The following is a 21063-nucleotide window of genomic DNA, read 5'->3' as shown; positions in this document are numbered from 1 at the left end:
TGTTCAGCAGACTGCTTGGAGAATCTCTGATATCCATTCAAGCAGGTACCTATACCGGTAGGAATAGGTTCTGCCCCCTCCAAGCCCTAACAACAAGGCATTAAAGAGAAAATTTTTAATTATTTATTTTATTTATTTTTAACATTTTTTTTTAGTTGGGGAGGTTTATGGATTACAGTGCAGTTGTTAACACATGGCTACAATTTCTTATCTCTCCATGATAGGTGTCTTCAAAACACTCCCACCCTCAATTTAGGTCTTTTTTCACCATTATGCACTGGAACCCCAATGCCCCCCCCCTTCGATCCTTCTCTTTCCCAACTTCCCCAGAATCCTTTGCTTTAGTGCAATACATGATAGTCAACCCAAGTTTTATTTTGTGTTTTCCCTCTCTGTCTGTGTCTCTTAAGTTCACCTATGAATGAAATCATCCTGTATTCATCCTTCTCACTTTGATTTTTCTCACTTAATGTTATTCCTTCAAGCTTCATCCAAGGTGGGAGAAGATACAGAGAGAATCTTCACCAAAGAAGAGATCCAAAGAGTCAGTAGCCACTTGAACACAATACTCAATGTCACCGACTATCAGATAAATAGAGCTCTTTAAAGGGTTTTGCTTCAGGTTGTGGAGCAAGTTTGCTCAAGACTAAATGTAGTTCTGACTATATCTGACAAAGCTTCAAGACAAGGTGTAATAGACTGAGTTTGAGTCTTAAGAAATTTAACTTCATCCTAGAACAAGAATGGACATATACATATGTGTGTGTGAATATAAATGAGTCTGCATGCATATACACATATATGTGAATGTAAAATTATCAAGGAACCATATAGATAAAATTTTAAATGTCTGACATGGACTATATATTTTTCAGGAAAGCAGAAAAAAATATTTACAATAAAGAAAAAAAGTTAACTTTGGAAGTATCCAGATAGTATAATTAGTACACAAGAACATTATAATAGTAGCAATGAAAGAATGCATTAGAAGGCATTCAAAATGATGATGGGGAGAAATACAAGCCAAAATTACTATATCCAGCCCACAGGTCATTCAAGAATAAATAGCACAGGAAGATGATCCCCACCAAGAAAGAACTGCAGAAATTATAATACTCCCAATCCCTTATTAAAAATCAGATTTTTTTTTATGATGAGAAGGATGATGATGAAATCCAACTAGTGGTGGTAGAAAAAATTTTCATTTTAATACAAATCCAGTGTTAGAAACATTTTAGTACTTCTCATTATCTATTGTCCCTCCTTATTTCATTGTAAAAACCCTAATATTTCCCTGGTCAATTTATAACACACCTATAAGAAAGACTAGATTCTACAGTCTCCCTTACAGCTAGTTCTGATCATTTCATCAAGATTTAGCCAGCAGTATGCAGTCAGAGATGCTATGTGCTGTTGCCAACAGTCTAATTAAAGACAAAAAGACTATCCATCTTTAGCTTTTCTCCATCATGCTGCCTATAAGACAGATGCAATGGGTGGAATCTAGCAGAAATCTTAAATGATGGGAACAAAAGCTCAATCCTAATGATGGGGCAGAAATTAACTAAATGACCCCAGCAGACTAATGCATTTGGGGATCTGTTACCCCTTCTCTAGGAAATGCTGCTTATTAATTAATTAATTTATTTATTTATTTATTTATTATTTGGAAAAAATAGCAGGAAAGAAGGTTTTATTTTGTTTGATGCACCAATTTTTTTAATTATTGTTTTGTCATTCCCAGAAACTGTAGAATCACATTTGGTGAAAATACCACTCAAGGAACAGTTGTAGCTAAATAAAAGAGGTGGATGTAAAGAATTCAAGAATGAAAATACTGGTTTCATACAGCAAGTTCACTAAGTTCTTCCCTAAGACTTGAAAGCAAATGTGACGATGCCGACAGAATAAATGGGAAATGTTATAAGGTTTAAAATGTAGAAGTAATATAACTGACAGTGAAGAGAGGGAGACAGAGAGGGTATAAGAGTTCTGATCTCCTCATTTCTCCACAAGAAGTCAATCAATACTGTGTAAATTTAAAATATGTCATTTTAAAACTGACTCCAACCTCCTAGCACTTCCTAGAATCCCTTAGAGAAAATCTGTTCAAAAATCATATCTCTTCAGCTGAAGAAATATTTATCTAAATGGAGCAGTTTCTTCCATTTCCCTTTAGTTTCCCATTCTTTTTTTAAAGTCAAATAAAATTAAATTTCATCCTTTTTTTATTACTAAGAACTAGCTCGTGTGATATGTTTCCACCTTCTAGTAGTGTGTATGTAGACATCTGTAATTTCTAGGGATTACATTTTACAGGTATGATTTACCCTTTTGGTCAGTATCTTAATTTCTTAAAATAATAAGCGCTTTTTTATTGAAATATCAGTGGACTTTAGTGTACATTCTGATGAGTTCACCTAACAATCACCAAGATCGTCCCTCCAAGTCACTGATTAATATTCTAGAGTGCAGATGCACTTTAAGTGATTTAAACATTTCCTTATATGTGTACACTCAGGGTTTTAAAATAGATCACCTTTGTACATCACATTTATAGCTTAGATTTCAAAAAGGAGGTCTCTGAACAAAATAATAAAGCCTTAGTAGTGAAAGACTGTGCTCCACACACTCCCAGACACTGAGTATGAGAATATGTATTTCCTTTATACAATAAGTGGATGTTACATTTTTTATAAATATTTTTAAGTTGTGCCAATTTCATTTCAAAACTTGCATTTTTCTGCTGCTATTTTTTTTTATTCCCTTGGTACCCATGCCCCCATGTTCTCAGTTATTTGTGACTTTTCCTTGGCCCCTTATCTATCAGGATATTTGTCTTTTTCTTATCAACTTGTAAAAAGCTCTCTCTAAATAAAAGCTATCAAAAAAAGTTGTAATACATATTATAAATCTTTTCTTAAATACTTATCATATATCTTTTGATTCTGTGTCTGATATCTGTTTTCAAACATGAAAGCTTAATTTCCATGAGGCATATATCACTTTTACCATAACTGTGAGGTCACTTAAAAGGGGAAAAAGAAAACAAGCCTCAGAACAAAAACTAATACTCCTGCTCTGCTGCGTCACTCTCCATCTCTTCTAAACCTTTGAAGTTCAAGTTCCCTGGTACAGCTAACAAAGTTGCCTTAAAAAGAACACCCACCAGGCAGCAGCCCCTACTTTCTCCAGGGATAAGTACTCAAGAGTTAACCCCCCCACCCCACCCCACACACACACCAGGCCTCCATGAGCACAGAAAGGTGCACATAGACCCAGCCCTTGCTTCCCCTTAGCCAAAGCCTACCTTGATCCAAGACTTTCTCTTTCTCTAGATAGGCTTCTGTGAACCTCACTTTTATGAACACCAGCTAGAGGACTCTCTTGTGGAGCCCCATCATGCCCTGAATGTCAGCCTACCCAGTGCACACCTGGGCACTCTCTAGATGCCCATCCACCAGCCTCTGCGCTGAAGGTCCAGGGCCTGTGTTTACGAGCACATCTGCTTTTGTACCTCTGCTAACTTGAGCCCGGCTATTAAAAATGGTGACAATTCCCACCTCCAGACCTCTGTACCCATCCCCTCCCCTGATAGCTTTTCCTATTCTTTAACCCTCTGGGAGTATGGACCCAAGATTATTGTGAGATGCAGAAGGTTGAAGGTCTGGCTTCTGTAATTGCTTCTCCGCTGAACATGGGTGTTGACAGGTCGATCTATACTCCCAGACTGTCTCTCTATTTCCCTAGTGGGGAAGGGCTCTGGGGAAGCAGAGCTCCAGGACACATTGGTGGGGTTGTCTGTCCAGGGAAGTCTGGTGGCATCCTGCTAGCATCTGGAACCTGGTGGCTGAAAAGAGAGTTAACACACAAAGCCAAACAAATTGTTGAACAATAATGGACCTAAAGGCTGGAATAGTGCAGATGAAGTGTTGGGGGGGGGGTCCTCCATTTTGTAGGTAGCTAGTAGGCTTATTTTAGTTATGTTTCAAAGGGCCTGTAGCTATACTAGTGCTTTTTTGTTTTGTTTTGCTTTGTTTTCCCTGAGCCTGAAATCTGATATACAGGTGGATCCAAGTTATTGTCTGGGGAGATGATGTCATGGGCTGGAAAAGGACCAGAAAGCTGGATCAGGGAAGAGAGTAGCTCCCTATAATAAAAAATTTTTAAAAATGGTGAATTCACCTTCTTCACCCCATCTTGGACGGAGCTTGAAGAAATTATGTTAAGTTGAGATAAATCAGAAGCAGAAGGATAAATATGGAATGATCTCACCCATAGGTAGAAATTGAAAAACAAGATCAGAAGGGAAAACACTGAGCAGAACTTGTTCTGGAGTTGGTGTACTGCACCAAAGTAAAAGATTTGGGGTGGGTGGGTGGGGGAGGGTTCCGGTCCTGGAACAGGAAGGCAGAGGACCTACTGGGGGTTGTACTGTCATGTGGAAAACTGAGAAATGTTATGCATGTACAAACTATTATATTTACTGTCAACTATAAAACATTAATCCCCCAATTAAAAAATATATGTAGCATGCACACCTGACCTTCCTTATTCTTCGCACCAATTACACTTACAAACATTCCATCACAAAATATATGAATGAAATAAAGAAGACACAGGCCACTGCCTCTCTTGTTTCTAGCATCACCTATGTCCATAGCTATTTCCTTTTATTCAAATAACTCTCACTTCCATCACTGCCTTGAAGCCCCTGGAGATCACAAAGAGGGACTTGAGTTGTGGTGTCACAAGTAGAGCACACACATTACCATGCACAAAGACCCAAGTTCAAGTCCCTAGTCCCACCTGAGGGAGGAAATTCATGAACAGTGGAACAGTGCTGCAGGTATCTATCTTTCTCTTTCTTTCAAAAAGAAGGAAGAAAAATGACCACCAAGAGTGGTAAAGTCAGCACACAGATTCATAGCCTCAGCAAAAATCCCTGGTGGCAGGGGCCAGGCAATGATGCACCTGACTAAGTGCACGCATGACAGATCACAGGAGCTGGGTTCAAGACCTCTGGTCCCCACCTGCAAGGGGAAAGTCTCACAAGTAGTGAAGTAAAGGTCTCTCTCTCTCCATCTCTATTACCTCCTCCCCTCTCAGTTTCTCTCTATATAACAAATAATAAATAAAATATGAAAAAGTTATTTTAAATTTTTTTTTAAAACCTGATGGCCAAAACAACAATAACAACAACAACAACAAAAACTCTTGGGGCAGGGGCAATATAACCTTTCTGTAGGAGAGAAGACTAAATCTAGAAGTCAAATAAGTGACTTGAATTTAAGATCACAGTAGTTCATACGTAGGTTTGTGCCCTGAAAATGACTCCAAAGTTTGTGCCTGAACATTTCTGAGCCTTCACATTGGTAAGGTGCTGATTCTCAAATGACCATCCTATAATAGCTTACCTGTTATCTGGTTTGATGTTTTAAGTACCTCAAGACATGAGATGCCAGGTATCAGCTGTGCTCCAGTAATCATCAGTGAGTATGCTACCTGTAACCGCTGAGCAGTCTGCCAAATGTCTTATAATCTGGTCACCTTAATATAAATTGTGTCAAAGTATTATTTTATGAGTACACAGTATCCGATAACAAATAGTATCTTCTTGTGAAATTAATTTCAATTTAACATTAACCAATACTAAATGGCTACAGAATTACATATTACATACAAATTACTACAGAAAGAAGTTCATCATGATTAATGTTATTATAGTGAACACCAAAGGAATTAATAATGATTTGCAGTTATTATAAAGTAGTAGTGGTGTAGGGGAAAAAAAAGGTTAAGACTAATTAAATTCTGGCAACCACTTTTGGGCTCTGCAGCAGTGAGGATGCTGGGTTTATGTTAATTAATTCTATATGAAAGACTGCTGAAGTGTTTTTAATATTGTTCAAAGAGGCACATTTTTACTGCCCATGTGTGTTTTGATTTTTCCCCATAGTGACTGGTGGGCATGAGTGAGGTGTTAAATTCTTAGGAACCAAAAAGTGTTAAAAAGGTGAGGGGATTCTCATTCTGATCCCAGAGTCATCATGTTTGGTCCTAAGATCAGTGTCTCCAGTTCCTTCCATTGGTCCATGCTGGAAAATGGAAGACTTTTTTAGAAATGGATCTTGAGCTTCCCAAGTGGCTTTCTAAAGGAAACGTTCCCCCCTCATTCCCCTTTCACATAGGTGGAGTGGACAACCTGGACATTCCTGAAGGACCTCATGTTGCCCAAAACAAAAGTCAGTTGCTGATCTACCATGAGTATATATGGAAGTCAGCTTGGGTGTATAAGATTCGTCATGGTGCTGCAGCTCGTTTCCTTTGTAACTTGGGGCAAATCATTTAAATTCAGAGTTTGAATTTTCTCAGACTTCACAGGATTAAGTCAGAAGTCAGAAAGCTCAAGAGCTAAACAAATCAGCTTGGTTATCCATGACCTTTTCCTGCATGACATTCTACTCTAGATAGTCTACACCCAGCCTCTGAAGATGGGACCAGACCTAACATTTAAAGCTTCCATACTACTCTGCAATCAAAGGAGAGAGGGAGAGAGAGAGAGAGAGAGAGAGAGAGAGAGAGAGAGAAAGGATTGACTCATCTGGGACAAAATGGATGGAATTAGAGGTTATTATGCTAAGTAAAATAAGATTTGAAAAAAAAGGGAAGGATAACTACCAGATGGTTTTGCTCATATGTGGAATAAAAATAAAGTTGCAAAAGAAAAAGAAAATCAAACTGTCTCTTAGAATCTGTGGGAATTAAATGATTGTTGGTATAAAATGTGGCAATTTAAACACACCATGTATGCATGTGAAATTACAACCCTGAAATCTTAGGGTTTTATAAAACACTGTTAAGTTGCTAATTAAAAATAATAATAATAAGTGGATAAGTAGATAAATAAAGACTGTTTCCATTCCATGCCATACAGAAATATTTAGTCTTATATTTTTTTCTTACCGGTTTTTCATGGATACATATTTCATGAAGTAGATTTTCCTTTCTTTTTCTTTCTATTTTCTACCAGAGCACCAGTCAGCTCTGGTTTATGGTAGTGCAAGGGATTGAACCTGGGATTTAGAACTTCAGGTATTAGAGTCTCTTTGCATAACCATTATACTATCTCCCCTACCCTACAGATTTTTAGACTCTCAACTTTTAGAAATGGATCTTGAGCTTCCCAAGTGGCTTTCTAAAGGAAATGTTCCTCCCTCATTCCCCTTTCACATAGGTGGAGTGGACAACCTGGACATTCCTGAAGAACCTCATGTTGCCCAAAACAAAAGTCAGTTGCTGATCTACCATGAAGAGCAGTTGCCACATGAGAACAGTGCTTTTGCAGGGAGCGGTAGCTAACACAGTGAGTTACATTATCCATTTGCTCCACTGAGTCTCCCAGAGTGGGGGGAGGGGGGGGGGGACTGGCAGAAGCTTGACAATCAAGGGTGAGCCTGGAAAGGATCCTGGGAAAAAGAGTCAAGCTGTCTCACCTGACCAGCTACGTGACCCCTGGCTGGTCAGTTAACCTCACTGGAGCCTCCTGGGTCACCAGGTCAAAGCTCTCACTCTCCCTGAGTTCCCACAGGCAGGTCTGTGTCTGCCCTACGGGGCCCTCCCTGTGCCAGGAGCAGAGAGAGTATAAGAAGTGGACAGCAGAGAAGGGCGGGCTGCCCCTTTGGCCCCTCTCCATCCCTTCAATCCCTCAGGGCTCTCTAATTGATCCTCCTGTGGCCTTTGTAGGGCCAGGAGGAAGTTACCAGAAGCCAGAAGCGCAGACAAGCGGGTTCCTGATTAAAAGGAAATCTATTGTATGGAAGTTATTAAAAAAAAATTTTTTTTAAACCACTCTGCCTCCTCCAGTGAACTCCACATCGCAGGGCTGTGTCATCAGCCCCAAGTCCATTCTGAGTCCATTAGCAGCCCCAGAGCTGGCGCTGAGGCCCCCAGACTCCTTGGAACCTGGAGAGTGAATCTCTAGGGAGCTGACTCAGCCTTTTGTCCTCCTGGAGGTAGAACAATTGGATTGAGACTCAGAAGACTGCAGGTCTGCCTCCAGATGCCTGCAGGAGGCAAAGGACCACTGCAAAAGAGAGAGACCCCCAAGTTCCCATCTCCACTTGAGGAGAGGGGAAGGAGGGAGGCCAAGCTTACTACCCCCAACCCCGGACTCCACAGCATGCACAGTGCAGGCCCCCGTCAGTAATGTCAGCAATACACTTGCCAAGTCGACAGCATTGTCCCCATTTGATAGTTGTCATAGCTGAAGCTCAGACCATGGACTGATTTAAGTAACCCTGTTAACTCAGTCAAGTGAGTGACACAGCCTAAATTTAGATTTGCCTGTGTCTGTCCTCAAAGGCCATGCCTCCCATGTGGTGTCTTAAGCTTGGCTGGCAATAGGGGCATATGAGGAAGGAGAGGAGAGAGGGATTCCATGTTGAGTGGCCCTAGCATATCCCAGATATTCAACCAAGCCCACAAGATGCTAAGTGCAAGAACCCCTTTTCCCTGCAGAGAAATGCAAATGTTAGGCTTAAAAAGACCTATGTGGTCACAGGCATGTTGTCACTCTAAGCTCAGGAGTGAGGACTCCACAGTCCACAGGCACAGATGGGCCTATCTTCTCCTCAAACAGACAGACCTCCCCTGCTCTTTCTAGGAAAGCCTTGCAGAGCCTCTCAGATGACCAAGCTCACTCACCAAACTGTCTCCCAGCCTCAGGTGCTGACCAGGTGTGGACCTATGATCCAGTTCTTAGCCCTTAGACCCACTTTTCATTATTTTCTTTTATCATTATTATTTCTTTTATTATTGCCATCAGGGTTATCACTGGGGTCAGTGTCTGCACAACAAATCCACTGCTCTTTGTAGCTTTTTTTTTTCCTTTTTTTTCTTCTCCTCCTCCTCTTCTTCCTCCTCCTTTTATTTGATAGGACAGAGAAAATTGACAAGACAGGAGGGACAAGAGTGAGAGAATGACAGAGAGAGTCCTGAAGCCCTGCTTCACTGCTCATGGAGCTTCCCTCCTGCATGTGAGGAATAGGAATTTGAACCAGGGACCTTGTGTGAACTCACCTCCTAACGGTAAGAGGCATGATGTCCCTCCCACCTGGCCATGAGCATCTTGGGAAGAGGAGTCTCTTCCTTAGCTTTCATTCATCCTCACTCTCCCCTACAATCAGCATAATGTGTCACAGAGGGCAGCTGGGCCACCACTATCCAAGTCAAGCCTCCAGTGACGCTAAACATGACAGCCACTAGCCCCATGTGGCTGCAGAATGTCTGAAGCATGGCTAGAGCAAGTAAGGAACTGACTTTCTTTATTATTATCTTTATTATTTTCTTTATTATTATCTTTATCTTTATTATTATTATTTTATCTTGTTTCAATTAATTTAAACAGCGACAGGACCAGCCAGGCCACTTACAGCTATTAGATAGAAGAAACAGTAGAAGAAAGAAGGCTAGGCAAAGAGAGAAAAGGAGAAGAAAGGGGGATCAATGAGGGCTAAGAGGGGGAAAAAAGCATTCAGAATAAGTAGGCAAGAAGAAATGAAGAGAAAAGGAAATATGGGAAGAGAAGAAGATACTGCTCAGAGTGACTGTCAGATAAGAGCAAGGAAGTCTGCTGGTGGTGTGGGGCTGACAGGGAGCTCTTTACAGGTAACCTGGAAATGATGCAGAGAGAAAAGCAGGCCAGCCTGAGTCCACACAAAGCCCTCTTAGTCCTGGGAGACCATGGTTCCTGGGAGAGCCTAAATTCAAGGATCCAAGAGAATATGGAGTCGCAAACTGATAAACCAAGACCCAAGAGTGTCAGACAGAAATAACCCACAAATCTCAGCTTGCTGGTCTCCCTTCTGTAAAAACAGCAAGTGAACCCAGAGCAGTGAGAGTTGAGCAGGGCAAGGAGTCCCTGGTGAGATGTAGGTCTGCTCTGCCCCATAACCACCCCTCCCCCTGCCTCTATCTCCACACTTGCGATATATTTCCAGGACACTCTAATGAAGTACATCTTGAGTCTCCTTTTCATGGCTAATGAGGAGACAACAAGAATTTGACTAATACCAGTACAATTACTGGAGCAGTGAAGCGAAGGCCTCTGATTAGACGTGATAATTTGCAAGGCTGGGCTCTTCACATTAAGTTTGCAAACAGTTTAAAAATCACTTCCTCTATTTATCCAACTAATCCCTGTTTAATGACTCCAGACCTGAGGAGAGAAAGGGGGAGATGTCTCTTTAAAAATTAATAAATAAATAAATTAAAACAATAACAATCACAAGTTTATTTGCTCACATGAGGAGAGATGGCAGAAGTGCAACCTCCACTGTCATCTTCGTGAGTGGACTTGGCCAAGATTTCACTACTCTAAAAAACATTGCCTTCCCTGAATCTAATCCAGGGTCTTATGCTCACTTCAGCTGCTAAGGACACTTGGAAGCCCCTTCCCCTAACAGAGTTGCTACATCTGCAGAAATAGCAAGCTCACCTCCTGGGCCATGGGTCTCATAGGCTGCTCTATGAGCTGCTCTGCATGGTTTTATGCAGAGCAATGTTGAAAAGATGGAAGCAGGCAGAGTCCCTATATTGCAGAGGTCTCTTCATAATCTGGATGCTCAAAGTGCAGTCCCAGGCCAAGCAGCGTGAGCATCCTCTGCAGTGAGCTGGTTATAAAAGCAGAAACTCAGGTCCCACTCAGATCTGCTGACAACACAGTTTTTGCATTTTCACAAGCTTCTCCCAGTGACAAGGACATGTACTGACATTTGAAAAGCACCACTTTATGACAGATCATTTGTCTGACTCTTAATGGTGATGACCTGCCCCCTACACACACACACACACATACACACACACAAACACACACACACATACACACACACACGGTTTCTGTTTATTTCCATACTATTGATTCCCTGGATCTGTGCATGTCAAAGTGCCTTACTCAGAGATTTATAGTTGGAATTATGCAAAGGCTGAGTGTGTTTGGGAAATTCTGGGTTAAACCAAATTAAAATTATGTGTTTATTGCAGGTTTTATGTCTTTCTGAGATCCCGATCAATAGGCATTTTGATGTCTGGGAGAAGAGATACTGTCTGCAGCATTTCCCAGGCTCTCTGGAAGCGGGAAGCTCATGGATTCCCAGCATCTCAGTGGTTCCAGTTCAGAGAGTAACTAGGAACAGTGGGGGTGTTCTGTAATACACATGTCCTTCTTTGTTCCCAGTCTGGGGTGGCATCCACAACAACAGAGACACGTCCAGAGAAGAAAGTTAGGAACTCCTAGGATCTGTCCCCAACCCTCCCTTGCCCAGCACCTTTCTCTGGCATTTTTACCTGCAAGCAGAAAAACCCATCTGCCAAATACCTAAGATCAAATCCACGGAGAAATGGGAAATAATCAGGGGGTAGGAACTAGAGAATGCCATACTCTTTTTTTTTTTTTCATGTAGTACTTCAGCTTAGAGGAGATGATACCCATGCTATTTCCACTCAGCTCTTACAGAACTTGTTGAAAACTGCCAGCATGAACAAGACAGGACTAGAACAACTTCAGGTACCCACCAAATCACCCGTGAGTATAAATATGTGTGGCTCATGGACAGAGAGGAGCCTGGGGAGAGATTAAGTGGCTGGTAACAGTCTGGTAATTTACCAGTTGAGACACCACCTCCAGTCTGTTTCACCAACAAAAAGACAGCTGAAGGGAGCAAAGGACTCCCCTAAGACTCACCAAATGCAACTATGATTCTCCATTGCCATTGCCCTCATAATCTGGAGCAGCAGAGGGGAGCCCCTGTGCTGACGTCAGGGAACAGAGAACTAACCAGGAAACTCAGGAGATGATCTACACCTCAGTGGCCTAGCTGAGGGGCTGTGATAGTCTCTTTGCATAACCACTGGATTATTTCTGGCCCCCCCCCCGCTTTATCTCTTGGTTGGCAGTGAAGGATAAAGCTAAGAAGCCTACTTATAGTTTAAAAGCCCTTAGGCTCCCATAGGCTACAGGGAAGAAAAAGAACAAGAGGCTTTTAAGCCACTGTGCTCCAACTCAGGGATTAAAATACTATTGAAACAACTATTAACTTCCACAACTGTGAACCCTCTACTTACCTTACTTAGACACAAGTCAATCCAGGCAAGAGTGATCAGTAATTTGAAAAGTACTGAGAGAGGGACCTCATAACATACTATATAGAATGGTTAAACCAACAAGAAGAAATATTAGAGAAAGGAACCAGGATAAGAGTCCACCTAAAAGCCCCCAAAAGGTTGAAGGACAAAATAATGAGATCAACAAACAAACACTAGTTAAGGAAATAATCACAGTAGTGAGTAAAGAGTTTGAAAGACTTGTCATCAGAAATACAGAAACAAGATAGAAGACTCTGGAAGAAAACACTAATTATCTCAAGGTTATTAGAGAGCTGAATGCTGAAATAGCTGAGCTAAGAACACAACTAAATGAACAAGCTAAAACAGTCTCAGAACAGAGTAACAAAATAAATGAACTCTAGAAAAAAGTAGAAGGGAGAGAGAATAGAATCAATGAGGCTGAAGACAGAATTAGCAAGATTGAGGACAAATTAGAGACAACTAAAAAAGAAGTAAGAGACCTCAAAAAGAGATTAAGAGATACTGAAAACAACAACAGAGACCTATGGGATGACTTCAAAAGAAATAATATGTGCATTATTGGCTTACCAGAGGAAGAAAGAGGGGGAGGGGAAGAAAGCATTCAGGACATAATAGCTAAGAACTTCTCTAGTCTGGACAACATCAAAGACATAAAGGTTCAAGAAGCCCAGAGGGTCCCAAACAGAATTAACCCATACTTAAAGACACCAAGACACATCATATTTAGAATGGAAAGGAATAAGGATAAAGATCCTGAAGGCTGCAAAAGAATAACAAAGAATCACCTACAGAGGAAAACCCATAAGACTAGCATCTGACTTCTCCACACAGACACTATAGGCCAGAAAAGAATAGCAAGACATCTATCGAATACTCAATGAGAAAGGCTTTCATCCAAGACTACTATATGCTGCTAGAACAGTCATTCAGACTAGATGGAGGCATAAAAACCTTCTCAGACAAGTAACAGTTGAAAGAGTCAACTATCACTAGGTCTGCCCTGAAAGAAGTTCTAAAAGATCCCCTATAAACAGCCAGACCACCATACATATGCCATACATCAGAACACTCTAAAAATCTACAAGAATGGCATTAAAATATCTTTACTCTTTGATATCAATAAATGTCAATGGCTTTAATTCACCTATTAAAAGGCATAGAGTACTAAAATGGATCACAAAACACAACCCAACAATATACTGTCTATAGGAAACCCACCTAACTCAACAAGACAAACAGACTCAAAGTGAAAGGATGGAAAACTGTCACTCAAGCCAATAGACCACAAAAAGGGGCAGGAACAGTTATTCTACTATCTGACACAATAGATCTTAAAATAAATAAAATTTTAAAAGGTAGGGATGGACATTACTTAATGCTCAGAGAATCAGTCAATCAAGAGTACTTAACAATTATTAACATCTATGCACCCAATGAGAAGCCATCTAAATACATCAAATATCTGCTGAAAGAGCTACAGCAATATATTAACAGCAACACAGTCATAGTAGGGGACATCAGCACCCCATTCTCTCAGCTTGACAGATAATCCAAGCAGAAAATCAATAAAGAAATGAGGGAGCTAAATGAGGAGACAGATAAATTAGAACTATTGGACATTTTGAGAGTCATTCCCCCTAAGAAACTGGAATAGACATTTTACTCAAGTCCACATGGGTCATTCTCAAGGACAGACCATATGTTAGGCCACAAAGACAGCATCAGCAAATTCAAGAGCATTGAAATCATCCCAAGCAACTTCTCAGACCACAGCGGAATCAAACTAACATTTAACAATCAACAAAAGATTAGTAATAGTCCCAAAATGTTGAAGATCAGCAATATACCCCTTAACTACTACTGGGTCAAAGAGATAATAAAGAAAGAAATCCAAATGTTTCAAGAGCTCAATGAAAATGAAGACACAAGCTATCAAAATATTTGGGACACAGCTAAGGCAGTCCTGAGAGGGAAGTTCATAGCCATACAAGCACACATTAGGAAGCAAGAAAAAGCACAAATAAACAGCCTGATTTCACGTCTTGAAGAAGAAGGAGAAGAAGGAGGAGGAGGAGGAGGAGGAGGAGGAGGAGGAGGAGGAGGAAGAGGAGGAGGAGGAAGAGGAGGAAGAGGAGGAAGAGGAGGAGAATAAGAAGAAGGAGAACAAAGGAATCCTAAAGCAACCAGAAGGACAGAAATCACTAAAGTTAGGGCAGAAATAAATAATATTGAAAATAAGAAAACCATACAAAAGATGAACGAAACTAAACATTGGTTCTTCAAAAGAGTGAACAGAATTGACAAACCTTTCACCAGACTCACAAAACAATAAAGGGAGAAAACCCAAACAAATTGGATCATAAATGAAAAAGAAAATATCACAACAGATACCACAGAAATTCAATGTACCATTTGAGGCTTCTATGAACAACTATATGCCACCAAGCTAGATAACCTGAAAGAAATGAACAGTTTCCTAGATACCTATGCACATCCAAAACTAAGTAAAGAGGAAGTAGATAACATGAACAGGCACATAACAGCTAATGAAATTCAAACAGTTATCAAAAATCTTCCCAAAATTAAAAGTCCTGGACCAGATTGTTTTACAAACAAATTGTTCAAACCCTTCAAAGAAGAGCTAATATCTCTATTTTTAAAAGTCTTCCAGAAGATTGAAGACACTGGAATACTCCCTTCCAACTTCTATGAAGCCAACATCACTTTGATACCAAAAGCAGACAGAGACACAACCAACAAAGAAAACTACATATCAATATCTCAGATGAATATAGATGCTAAAATACTGAACAAAATTCTAGCTAACTGGGTATAGCAGTCTATTAAAATAATTGTTCATCATGACCAAGTGAGGTTTATCCCGGAGATGCAAGGTTGGTTTAATATACATAAATCAGTCAATGTGATCCACCACATCAATAAAAGCAAGCCCAAAAACCACATGGTCTTATCAATAGATGCAGATAAAGCCTTTGACAAAATACAACATCCCTTTATGATCAAAACACTACAAAAAAATGGGAATAGATGGGAAAATTCCTGAAAATAGTGTAGTCTATATAAACCAAACCTACAGCCAACATCATACTCAATGGTGAAAAACTGGAAGCTTTTCCCCTCAGATCAGGTACTAGACAGGGCTGACTACTATCAGCTTTATTATTCAACATAGTGCTAGAAGTTCTTGCCATAGCAATCAGGCAGGAGCAAGTAATTAAAGGAATACAGATTGGAAGAGAAGAAATCCAACTCTCCCTATTTGCAGATGACATGATAGTATACATAGAAAAATGTAAGGAATCCAGCAAGAACCTTTTGGAAATCATCAGGCAATACAGTAAGGTGTAAGGCTATAAAGTTAACATACAAATTCAGTGGCATACCTCTATGCAAACACTAAGTTAGAAGAAGTTGAAATCCAGAAATCAATTCCTTTTACTATAGCAACAAAAACAATAAAATGTCTAGGAATAACCTAACCAAAGAAGTGAAAGACTTATATACTGAAAATTATGAGTCACTACTTATGATTTTCAAGGAAAATTTTCATAGGTTGGAAGAATTAATATCATCAAAATGAATATACTACCCAGAGCCATCTACAAATTTAATGCTATCCCCATCAAGATTCCCAATCACATTTTTTTAGGAGAATAGAACAAATGCTACAAATGTTTATCTAGAGCCAGAAAAGACCTAGAATTGCCAGAACAGTATTTAGAAGAAAGAACAGAACTGGAGGCATCACACTCCCAGATCTCAAATTGTATTATAGGGCCACTGTCATCAAAACTGCTTGGTACTGGAACATGAAGAGACACACTGGCCAGTGGAATAGAATTGAGAGTGCAGAAGTAAGTCCCCACACCTACAGACATCTAATCTTTGACAAAGGTGTCCAGACTATTAAATGGGGAAAGCAGAGTCTCTTCAACAAATGGTGTTGGAAACAATGGGTTGAAACATGCAGAAGAATGAAACTGAACCACTGTATTTCACCAAATACAAAAGTAAATTCCAAGTGGATCAAGGACTTGGATGTTAGACCAGAAACTATCAGATACTTAGAGGAAATTATTTGCAGACTTTTCCACATAAATTTTAAAGACATCTTCAATGAAACAAATCCATTTACAAAGAAGACTAAGGCAAGCATAAACCTATGGGACTATATTATTGATGTCGTCATTGTTAGGTTTTCAGCAGACCTTGGATGGACCTTGAAAAATTCATGTTAAGTGAAATAAGTCAGAAATAGAAGGATGAATATGGTATGATCTTACTCTCAGGCAGAAGGTGAAAAACAATATCAGAAGAGAAAACACAAGTAGAACCTAAAATGGAATTGGTATATTGCACCAAAGTAAAAGACTCTGGGGTAGATGGGTGGGGAGAATATAAGTCCAAGAAGGATGACAGAGGACCTAGTGGGGGTTGTATTGTCATATGAAAAACTGAGAAATCTCATGCATGCACAAACTATTATATTTACTGTCAAATGTAAAATATTAGTTCCCCAATAAAGTAATTTAAAATTAATTAATTAATTAATTACATTTTTTTTAAAAAAACCTGCCAGCATGTGATCACCCCCTTGCCAAGAGCTTTCTGTGTTTAATTCATTAAATCTCCACAAATGGCTGGAAAAGCCACAGTCAAAATCCCATTTTATAAGTGAAGGAAATGAAGCCCTGCCCCCACTGCCAGGTTATTTGACTCCAGGTTATCTGACTGTTGAAGTCAACTCAGCTAAGCAAACATTGGTACTGGGATTTGAACACCAGCAGATTCAGCAGGCCTTACTCTGCTCTGAAAGGTCTGAGGCCACCCAAGTGTGAATAAGTCCTACTCAGCACATGCAGACACTCAAGTATGTGGTCCTAGTCCTTGCAAGCAGACTTAAATCCAGGCTTGTATAGCTCCACAAGTAAATACATATATAGGACAACATACAATAAGGTTGCTTTTACCTCTGAAAGTTGAAAAATCTCAGAATTAGCAAGAGTTTGGTACAATTTCCAAAACCACCAGTTAATTTCATCTAAACACTGTTGGGTTTGGGAAGTGGCTCAGGAGTAAAGCAGAGCACAGCACACAAAGAAGAAAGATACAAACAGCAGCAAGGGGGCTGGGCTGTGGCACACCGGATTAATTGTGCAAGGACACACTTAAGAATCCAGGTTCGAGCCCCCGCTCCCCACATGCAGGGGGTAAGTATCACAAGCAGTGAAGTTGGTCTGCAGGTATCTATCTTTCTCTTTCCTTATCTCCCTCCTCTCTCAGTTTCTCTCTGTACTTTTCATAGTCCAACACCCAGCTCCAGCAATAAACTTGGAGGCAACATATGTATTTAAAAGCAGAATTAGTAGAGGTGTGCAGAAGAAGGGTACCCTGCGAGGCAGGCGGCGGCACCCTCCGATTAAGCACACACACCCTCCGATTAAGCACACAAGGACCTGTGCAAGAAACCAGGTTCAAGCTCCCACTCTCCACCTGCAGAGGGATGCTTCACAAGCAGTGAAGCAGGTTTGCCAGTGTCTCTCTTTTTTTCTCTCTTTCTTTTTTTTATATATTTATTTCCCCCTTTTGTTGCCCTTTTTTTTATTGTTGTTGTAGTTATTATTGTTGTTGTTATTGATGTCGTCATTGTTAGGTAGGACAGAGAGAAATGGAGAGAGGAGGGGAAGACAGAGAGGGGGAGAAAAAGATAGACGACTGCAGATCTACTTCACTGCCTGTGAAGTGACTCCCCTGCAGGTGGGGAGCTGGGGGCTCAAACTGGGATCCTTACGCAGGTCCTTGTGCTTCGTGCCACATGAGCTTAACCCACTGCACTACCACCCAACTCCCTTTCTTTCTCCCTTTATATCTCCCCCTCCCTCTCAAGTTCTCTCTGTCCTGTCTAATAAAATGACAAAAAAAAAAAAAAAAAGGAAAAGGAAAAACTGGCTGACAGGTGTGTGCTGGCACCAAGACCCAGCAATAACCCTGAAGGGGGAAAAAAAAGGTACTCTCCTCTTGGACTGGGGTGCCTAGAAAATGACTAGAAAGAAAACAAGCATAGCTGGAGAAGTCAGGACAGAATTTAGAAGCACCTTGGTTTGAAAGAGCAAATGCCTGGAATATCCATAGCACCATCCATCCAACAGAGTCCCACATAGCTGTCAGTGGAGAGGGAGTGATCTCCAGGTAGTAAAGTTCAAGGGGAAAAGCAAGGTGCAAAGCAATGTTGCTGAAGTGAGAAATTAGGAGAACCAGGGGTAGACCTGGGGCTGCTTGTTTTTACAACCAGAAACCCAGATGATTCAACAAACAAAGAAAAAAAAAAGCAGAGGGGAAGGCTTATATATGGGGGTGGGGACACTGAGGGAGCATGCAAGAAGAAAGCAGGGTTGGAGGTGAGTATATACCTTTCCTCTTAGTAATCACATTGAGTCGTAGTCAAAATATTCAAAAATAAAATAAAACAAAATGATGCTCTGACTGCCTTGACATAGGCAGACTGTTTGGAGAAACTTGAGTCAGACAGACAGACATATAAACAGCTCAGAGACCAAAGTCCCTGAGGGCTGAGATGGGCCTCCCTGCCGGTCCCACCCCCATCCCTGCCTGTCTCAGTCAGCAGGCAGCCCTGTGCCCTCTCACTCACACCCCTACTGATGGGAGCACAGCAACCCCCAATTCTTCCCGGAATGGATGCTTTCTCTAAGCTCATTGCAAAACCTCCTGGCTGGGACTGCAGACAGAATCCAGCAACACCCCCTGGAGAGAGGTAGTCTGCTTCCCAGGACATTCCCTCCTGAGAACCAGCCAGGATGCTATTTCCAGGATGCTGTGCCCCGGTGCACAGCCAAGATACGCTCATTAGAAGTCACATCTGTGCTGGGTCAACCAGCTGGGTGCAGTTGGGTGCTGGGTAATGTTGGGTGCTGGAGGAAGTACTCCTCCTGGGACCTCCCCTCTGAAGATGCCACTTTGAACAGGCTTGAGAACGACACAGGGCTTGTTAAAGGAAAGGAGAGAAGCGACAAAAAGAGAATGGGCAAAAGAAGAATGAAGGGAGAGGTACTAACACCCACCTTGGGGTGATGTGGGTCTTTATGCTGTGACATCAAGAGCTCTGTAAATCAGCATTTTCTCATTCAAATAATTTAAACATAAGGAGGATGAGGAGAAGGATGAAGAGGTGGTGAAGGAGGTAGAGGAGATGAAGAAGGAGGTAGTGGAGGAGAAGGAGAAGTAGGTAGAAGAGAAAGAGGAGAAGCAGGTGGACGTGCTAAGTCTGGGCTCAGGAGCACACAAGCTGTGCATCCTGGACTCACTCAGTGTTCTTGCCTGCTGCCACTGGGAAAGGCCAGCAGTTTGGCCTTGTTCGTGCTCATCTCCATGGCACTCTGAACCTGGGCTTCTGGCCTCACCTCCTAGTGGAGAAAACATATAAGGAATTTATATAAGACAGCAGTGCAAAATAGAACTGGAGGAGCCTTATTTGTACACAGAGATAGTCCTGAGAATAACCAAGATACTCTGCTTGATTTCACACCAGAAAACTGTTAGAGGAGAAAAGCAATTGTGAACAACTGTCCAGAAGAGCACAAAGCATCAGCTCTTCTTCTGGTCCTCGAGTTAGCTTAAAGTCAGAGTGGATAGTTCCCTGTTTCTACTATGAAGAAGGTGGCAGAAGTTTTACAGTGAGAGTGTATAAAGTAGCAACTTTTTGTACCATGTATAATTAATTAAAAGCCAGTTGGTAAAATACCACATTCAGGGCAGCACTACACTACTCTACCTTGCATGCTTTGAACTCTGACATCATCTTGAAGGCCATTTAGAATAAACCTGGAATAAAGGTTGAGGAGACCACACCTGACCAACTTTTCACTCTTATTGACATGGAATATTTAGAAGCCTTTGTAAAGGCACCAATGGCTCAAATAAAAGACGACTACTACAAGGATCTGATACCTAAAGATATTGAAGAAATGATTAATGATCTCAAGACAGACAAAATTCCAAAACCAGCTGAGGGATCTTACCTCTCTGACAGAACCACCCAAAGGACCTGACTTTGGGGGAATCGGGCGGTAGAGCAGCGGGTTAAGCGCACGTGGCTCAAAGCACAAGGTCCTGCATAAGGATCCCAGTTCGAGCCCCCGGCTCCCCACCTGCAGGGGAGTCGCTTCACAGGCGGTGAAGCAGGTCTGCAGGTGTCTATCTTTCTCTCCCCCTCTCTGTCTTCTCCTCCTCCATTTCTCTCTGTCCCCAGCCAACAACAACATCAATAATACCTACAACAATAAAACAACAAGGACAACAAAGAGAATAAATAAACATAAAAAATGAAAATAAAAAAGGACCTGACTTTGTTGTAGAAGCAGATCTTTAATTTATATTCAATTGTAAATATGTTCTTGAAATAAAATATGAGTTGTTTTAAAGAAGCAAGGTGAAAGAAGATGGAAAAAGAGAAGATAGAGGAGTGGGAGGAGGAGGAGGAAGAGGAGCATTATGTCACATAGTAGAGCACTGGACTAGAGATGGGGATTGAGTCTGCCACTGTAGCCACTTAGGCAGACCCATTCTCTCAGAATCTCTCTTTCTGTATCTGCATTAGAGGGAGATTTTTTTTTTTTCCTTTATTGAGGGAGAGTATTAATGGCTTATAGACAACAGTAAAATACAGTAGTTGGTACATGTGTAACATTTCTCAGTTTTCCACAAAACAATCTAACTCCCCCACCACCACCACCTAGGTCCTCCTCTGCCATCATGTTTCAGGACCTGAACACCACCTCCCCCACCCCCACCTCAGAGGTCTTCACTTTGGTGCAACACACCAAACCCAGTCCAAGTTCTGCTTTGTGTTTTCCCTTCTGTTCTTACTTTTCAACTTCC

General features: G+C 41.1%; 1 pseudogene; it reads left to right on the top strand.

Annotated features, from left to right (window-relative positions):
• LOC103128557 (NADH dehydrogenase [ubiquinone] flavoprotein 2, mitochondrial-like) overlaps positions 1-20234 on the top strand; it is a 79811-nt pseudogene extending 59577 nt beyond the window's left edge.
• Positions 20235-21063: the final 829 nt, after the last annotated feature.

Source organism: Erinaceus europaeus, chromosome 1 (assembly GCF_950295315.1).
Source record: "Erinaceus europaeus chromosome 1, mEriEur2.1, whole genome shotgun sequence".
Lineage (NCBI taxonomy): Eukaryota > Metazoa > Chordata > Mammalia > Eulipotyphla > Erinaceidae > Erinaceus > Erinaceus europaeus.
The sequence above is the reverse complement of the archived record's forward strand: the minus strand, read 5'-3'. Positions and strand labels throughout refer to the sequence as shown.